Source organism: Symphalangus syndactylus, chromosome 2 (genome assembly GCF_028878055.3).
Source record: "Symphalangus syndactylus isolate Jambi chromosome 2, NHGRI_mSymSyn1-v2.1_pri, whole genome shotgun sequence".
NCBI lineage: Eukaryota > Metazoa > Chordata > Mammalia > Primates > Hylobatidae > Symphalangus > Symphalangus syndactylus.
In genome coordinates, this window is record NC_072424.2 from 20,862,587 (window position 1) to 20,869,631 (window position 7,045).

Below are 7,045 nucleotides of genomic sequence, written 5' to 3' on the forward strand. Positions count from 1 at the left end.
CTCAGCTGAACATTTGGCATCAGGCCACCTCATTCATTCCAGAAAGACTCAGCCAGTATGATAAGAGCACAGAAGACACTTGAGGGCATTGCACTTGGAGCTATAAGCTAATTGATGGAGTGCTAATAAGTCCCTTTTGGTCACCATTTTTGGCAAAGCCATTGTCTAAATACTTAGCAGCATCTGACCAACGAAATTACTGGTTCCTAGTACAGAATAAAACACACGGCTACCCCACCCCAGCTTCCAGATAAATTTCTGCCTTCCATATCACTGACAGGCCAGGGAAAAGGGAGAGAAATTCACAGGTGAGCAAGGGACCCTTATGAAGCGGTGACCTCAGAAAAGGCACCCGGCCAGAGAGTCCCCCAGAACTGTGAGCACCTAAATTCTAAGAGGTCTTGAAGGATCCTTGAGGAAATTCAGGGCTGATTATCAGAACAGGGAAAAGGAAACTTCAGGGTATCCCAAGAGCAAAGACTGATCTGAAATCAGGAAGGACTCTTGGGGAACACTGGGAGGAGGAAGAGTCTTTGAGAAGACTGGCAGCCAGGTTGACGTGAATCCCAACGGCCATTCACCAGGTGCTCACCGTGTGCCAGGCCCACCGCTCAACACACACTGGGGTGAGCCTAGTTAATCACTGCACAACATGGTGATTGGGACTGTCACTCTCCCATTTTGCTGATAAGAAAACACAAATTCAGAGAGGTTGTTTACTTGCCCCAGGGCACACAGCAGATGTGGGACATGGCAGAAGGCTGTGCTGCACGCTGCACAGCCTGCCATTTCAGAAGGCTTCTCTCCCGGTTACCTTGGCATTAGCTGTCTCTGAGGACCAGACCATTATTTTTGACCTGGGACTGCTAAGGGCCTCAAAGGTTAGAAGTTCTGCTCTTTTAATTACACATCCACCTGACAAAAGTCACCTTAATTAGGAAGGCTCTCCCAAAGAAAATGCAGCTGGCAGGGCTGGGTCAAGCTGTCCCATTGGGTGGGTCTTTCCAATGCAAAGTTACTGGTCTTCCAGAATTTCTCCTGCATCTTTTCCTTCCCTCCCCACTGCTCTACCATGCCGTAATTCAGCTCTCCATCCCTCATACCTGGACAACTCAACGTCTTCCAAGTGGCCTCTGCCCCCAATCTATCCCCCACTGTTGTAGCAGATCACTTTGCTGCTTTTATGCAGAAACCTTCAGCGGCTCCGCCGCTCCCAGGAAACAGTGGAGACCCCTCAGCCCTGCACTCAGGACCTGCTCAGTGCAACCCTCGCTTCCTTGCCAACCCCACTCTCCACCACTTTCCAACCCTGCTTCCAGTCCCAGGCCCTGTTCCCTCCTGGAGGGCCACAGAGGGTCCATACTCTTGCCTGGAGCATGTGCTGACCCCAGGGGGTCCTGGAGAGCCACTTGGCAGGGGCACCAGCAGATGCTGGAAGGGACTTCCACACACAGCCACCCCTCACACCCACTCCCCATTGTTCTTCAGAGCCTCTCACCCAGAAGAACACAGATTTGCAGGCCCACTTTGGGACATGTCCGAAAACATGGAGAGCCAGTCCAAAGGCACAAAGGGAAACCAAGGCACAGTTGGAGCTACTTTCTAGATCTCTTGTGATATGATTGTGCTGGGGCAAGGAGAAGCTTTGGGAAGGATGTCCTCACTCACAGAAAGGGAAGTTCAAAAAAGCCGTCAGCCTTCCCTGGCTCCACATCCCCTCTTCCTCTCCATCCCTCCCAGAGTCCACATTTCTGTGATTACTCCCCACACCATCTGGAAGGGCACCCCCCAACTTCCCCAAGGCAGTGTGGGTATCCATCAAAGGCCTTCCCTGCCAGTGTCACAGCAAAATTGTGAGCAGGCAATGGCTGCAATTGCCATCACCATGAAGCAAGGAGGCTCCACGCAGGGCCTGGGAGATAGACTCACCCTAGGTGCCCCAGAGGAAGATGGTCTGCTCTGTCCCCCTCCAAGCCACACGAGGTTGCTGTGAGCACCTGAATGGGCTTCACCCTTGGGGAGGTCAATGATGTGGCTGCTGGCTCCTTGCAGCCATGCAGGGTTGACAGCTGAGTGGCAGCGTGTTGGCAAGAGAAAGGAAAGGCCTGGGTTACTGGATCAAGGAGACAAGGATGGGGGTTTACACAAGATCACCCCCTCCAAGGTAACTTTAAGTCAGAAGCAAATTCAGGTGCCTCATTAAAAGCAGATTTGGGTCCAACATTCTTTCCAGGCACCTTTGAGTGACTTGCTCTTGTCCCAGTGCCATTCCTGCTCCCACCCTACACTCCCAGAAAGCAGCATGCCCTTCACAACTATGCCCTTCCAGGCATACTAGCCCACCCTGGCACCAGATGCAGACCTCCTGTGCCCTCCAGGATAGCCCTTGACCACACCTCTGCCTCTCCCTGCTCCAGAACCACCCCTTCCCTTTTCTCCATCTACTTAAAGCCTTGGTTCCCTTTTGTGGCCTGATCCAAACCCAGCTTCTCTGTGGGGCCCACCATCATGTTCTACCCTTCCCCTGGTGAACTCTCCTTTGCCCAAATAAGCAGGACAATTAATCTCCAAGCTGTCAGGAAAATGCTTCTTCTCAGGAGAGAAACTCACCTGTGTATAAAAAGTCAGGTGCAAGCTTTGTTCATGACCATGAAAAAATAGGAAGTAACCTAAGTGTCCATCAATAGGGGACTGACTGCTCTGTAAAATGGGGATTATCCATATAGTGGAATACTATACAGCAGCTGAAATGAATTCATCAGGTATATGTGGGGCTACGGTATGGTAAATTTGTGTGTGTATGAGAGAGACAGGGTTTCACTCTGTTGCCCAGGTTGGAGTGCAGTGATGCAATCATGGCTCACTGCAGCCTCTACCTCCCAGGCCTGAGCCATCCTCCCACCTCTGCCTCCTGAGTAGCTGGGACTGCAGGTGTATGCCACCATGCCCAGATAACTTTTTTAAAAATATATTTTGTAGAGATGGGGTCTCCCTATGTTGCCCAGGCTGGTCTTGAACTCCTAGGCTCAAGCAATCCTCCTGCCTTGGCCTCTCAAAGTGCTGGGATTAGAGGCATGAACCACCACACCCTGCCTACAGTATGGTAATTTTTATATAAAACACACACAAGGCAATGCTATGTATGTAGGCATAGATTTGAATATAAGCATGGTTGAAGGGTCTGGAGGAATCCCCAACAACATGTAACTGGTTCCTCTGGGGACGGTACAACAGGAGCAGGCCTGGAAATGGAGGGCCAGTGGATTTTAGCTTAATCTTTCAATGCTGTAATTTTTTAAGGCACACGAATTCATTGAATAACTGATAATCTTTTTAAATGTTCTCTGGAGACTCCCATCTCTCACTTCAACTAGAGAAGATCTGCCTTTAGCTTTGATCTGATTTGCTTGGTTATATAGTTTCATTTGAGACCAAAAAAAAAAAGAAAAATCAGAGAAGGAGGGTTGTTCTGATTTTTGGAAAAGACTGCCCTCTGACTTTCTTCAATGTTCCTCCTCCCAGGACCCGTGCCATACCCCGTCTGGTTTACGGGCATCATGATCCTTCCCCCATCAGCCTTGAAGCCCATGAGTTCAGGGACCATGCTTTGTGTCCCTCTAGTGAGGTCCTATGGTGCCCCATCTTACCCCTCACTGGCAAGGAAGACAGACGCAGCCTCAGGGAACCCCTGCAGTGGTGGAAGTGCATTCCTCTCACCCACAGCCACAGTGTTTGCCCCAGCCAGGAGTAGTCCCAGAAAAATAGCTCAGTCCAAGACAATAGTAAGCCCAAGAGACACAGAATCCACCCTATTGCCAAGGAGAGCAATCCAGGGCAGAGCAAAGCAAGCAGTAGAGGTTGATGAGCCTAAAGCCCCATAAAGAGCAGGCCTCAGTAACCCCAGAGCCAGCCAGTGATCAACTGTGGTCAGTTTCTACAGAGCCCTTTAGCTGGGAGGGAGGAGGAAAAGGAGAAGGGAGGGAAGTGGATGGATGGCTCTGTTGCCTCCTAGCATAAACTTGACCTAACATGAGCGGAGTCCCACCTAGAGAACCTGACAGTCTTTGATTCTAGTCTGTGGTCACAACAAGGGAAAAAGAGAACTCAATTTCTCTTTGAATGATACCTCTGGCATCTCAGCCCCACTCTACTCCATATTCACCATCTTCCCATTACATCCCTTTCACTGTGGTTCGTGCCAGAGGCCGCCATGTTGCTGAGTCGGCACCAAGTCTGTGTAGACATGGTCAGCGCATCAGCCTCCTCCCCTCCCCTCCCTAGGCTCCAGGCTCCATGCTCACCCCACTGGGATTTCAAGGCCTGCCACCAGCTGTGTTTTTTGAACACATGCCTCAGAGACTTCCAAGTCTCTTGGGAGAGACCACTGTTCAACCACCTTAGAATATAGATCATTAAAATTGTGTACGTGATGATGGGTCACCAGGGAGCCAAAAGATGCTACTATAATTTGGATATGAATTCTGAAATGAATTGTTCAAGATATGGAAGGTGTGAGGAAGATTAGCACAACTCCAGAATTTAATTGTGTTTTGTTTTGTTTTTTTCTCTTAACATAGAAAAACTATTTTCTTTCAATATGGGGCTTGTTGGTTAGAATGAAAACTTTCCTCCCCACCTACTGGGACCACCAAGGAAAAGAAGGCAATTAGCTGTCTGTGCCAGTGAGTGCTCCAAAGGCAGATGTGTCAGGAGCCAGAAAGAAAAATCTAATTGAGCCCCACCTTTTTTGTTGTTTGGATTTTTTGTAAATTTCCATAGCCCATTTTAGAGTCTACTGCACATTCGCTCATCCACCCACAGAGTGAGAAGCTTCACAATTGTGTCCTGAATTTTGGTCGAGCCAATGATACGTGAAAATATTTCTTTTCATCTTTCTCTTAGTGTGTACACTAGACTTTTCCAAATCCAACCTAATCCAATTCACCACATTTTACTGATCATGACCCTCAGTCCCAGAGAGAAGTGTGGTCTATCCAGGATTCTACAGCCATCAAATGGCAGGGCCTCTACCTGTTTGTGTCCATCACTTTCTACCATAACAGTTTGAAGTATTTGAAGCCTATTTCAAAACAGCCTGACTCTTCGTTCCACATTTCCTATATGTAGAAGTTGGGTTATAAGCAAAAAGCAACACTCTTGATACTGTTGCCTTCCCCCTCCCCCTGCCCCCATTTTCTCAAGTGTACTAAAGCTGCTCATTTTAAAGCATGGGCTGAAGATTATTCCAAATAATTTTTAATTAAAGATCATCATGTAAAGTGTATCATTTTGTGAGTCTAAAAGCGATTAACTACATTAGGGATTTTGGTGACACATGTCACAATTAAGTGTTTTCAGTGTTGAGCCAATTAAGGGTTAACAGGCTGCAAATACCATCTTTGCACATTTTTGCTTAATGAATTCGTAGTAGGAAACTATTCTTATTAGGTTAATTTGTCAACAGAATCAAGTTACATCACCAGGATTTTTCTTGGAGCTCACAAATTTAAGTGCCTTTATATCATGGCGTACACTTTTGCATTTGATTACGGCTATTGGAATAAAACTCTTCCATGAAAAGGAAGAAAGTTGATTGAATATTTTCAGGTCTTGGTCTTAATTCTCACCTTCTAGACATAGGCATGTTTATGTTGTTTTATTGACCTCTCTAGGGCTTTCTGTCTGTATTTCCCTAGTAGGTTGTCATGCCAGAGAGTAAAACACGCATCTGTGTACTTGTAGAGGGAGGGCTTCAGCCCCTAACATGGGTGTGCTGGCTGCAGGGAAAACTACTCTCCTCCCTGCACTCATGCAGCCAGAGAGAGCTGCTGTTGCTTCTCTCAAAAAACTTGAAAAAACACCCAGCCTTCCTCCAAAAGACTCCCTCTTCCTTCTGATAAGGTTACTATCATCTTGGCAGAAGAGAAAACAGGCTTTCTCACTCCAAGGCTGTTGACACACTAATTAGTCTATTTAGTGGGGGAATAAGCGGCCAATCATATTGTCAAGCCTCTTCTAGGATAAGAGATATCATTCCCCACCCAGAGCTTTGGGTACCATGTTGCTGTGGTCTCAGTTATATCCCAAGCAAGTGCTTGTATTGTTCTCAATAGCAAACGGAGTGGAAGCAACTTACATGTCCAATAATGAGGAGCTGTGTGGCAAAGCTGCATTATGAATAGAACACAAAGAAGCTTTTAAATATAATGACATGACTCAGGACTAAATATATTGACATGAAAACATGTCCACAGTGTGGTAGTAACTGGCAAAAGCACATTACAAAGTGCTATGAATGTAGCGCTAACATACATTTTTGAGTATGTATATGTGTGTTTTCATATACCAGGAAAATTCTAGAAGAACATACTCAACTCTGGTGGTAGGGGTTATCTCTCAGGAGCAGGTTTCAGGTAGTTTTTACTTTCTTCCTTGACTTTTTTCCTATACTTTCTGATTCTTTATGATAAATATATATTCCTTTGGTGATCAGAATGAAGCTATTTTTATTTGGGAAGGGAGTAAGCCAGTGAGTGAGTCCCAGTGGCTTAGGGGTCAGCATGGGAGGGAGAATCCACAAACCCTAAGATAATAAGATGCTAAGAACAAAAACCAGTGTGGGCCAGGTGCAGTGGCTCACGCCTGTAATCCTAAAATTTTGGGAGGCCGAGGTTCAAGAATCGCTTGAGTCCAGGAGTTCGAGATCAGCCTGGGCAACATTGGTGAAACCCTGACTCTACAAAAGATACAAAAACTAGCCAGGTGCGGTGGTGCACACCTGTAGTCTCAGCTACTCAGGAGGCTGAGGTGGAAGGATCACCTGAGCCCAGGAGGTCGAGGTCGCAGTGAGCCAAAATCACGCCATTGTTCTCCAGCACAGGCAACAGAGTGAGACCCTGTCTAAAACAAAACAACAACAACAACAACAGCAACAACAAAAACACAAGAGTGGAATTATAGTGCCCTGATTTTTTTCATCCATAAAAGTTATTTTGACTGACGATCCCCTTACACAAAATGACAAGTTTGGGTGGAAGGGACTTGA

At 46.9% G+C, this 7,045-nt stretch overlaps 1 long non-coding RNA gene across 1 annotated transcript; it reads left to right on the forward strand.

Annotated features, from left to right (window-relative positions):
- The first annotated feature begins 293 nt into the window (after positions 1 to 293).
- LOC129462598 (uncharacterized) lies at positions 294 to 5,284 on the forward strand. Its single transcript, XR_008650899.2, has 2 exons — positions 294 to 626; positions 4,578 to 5,284. It is a non-coding gene; the product is annotated as an uncharacterized lncRNA (long non-coding RNA).
- The last annotated feature ends 1,761 nt before the right edge of the window (positions 5,285 to 7,045 follow it).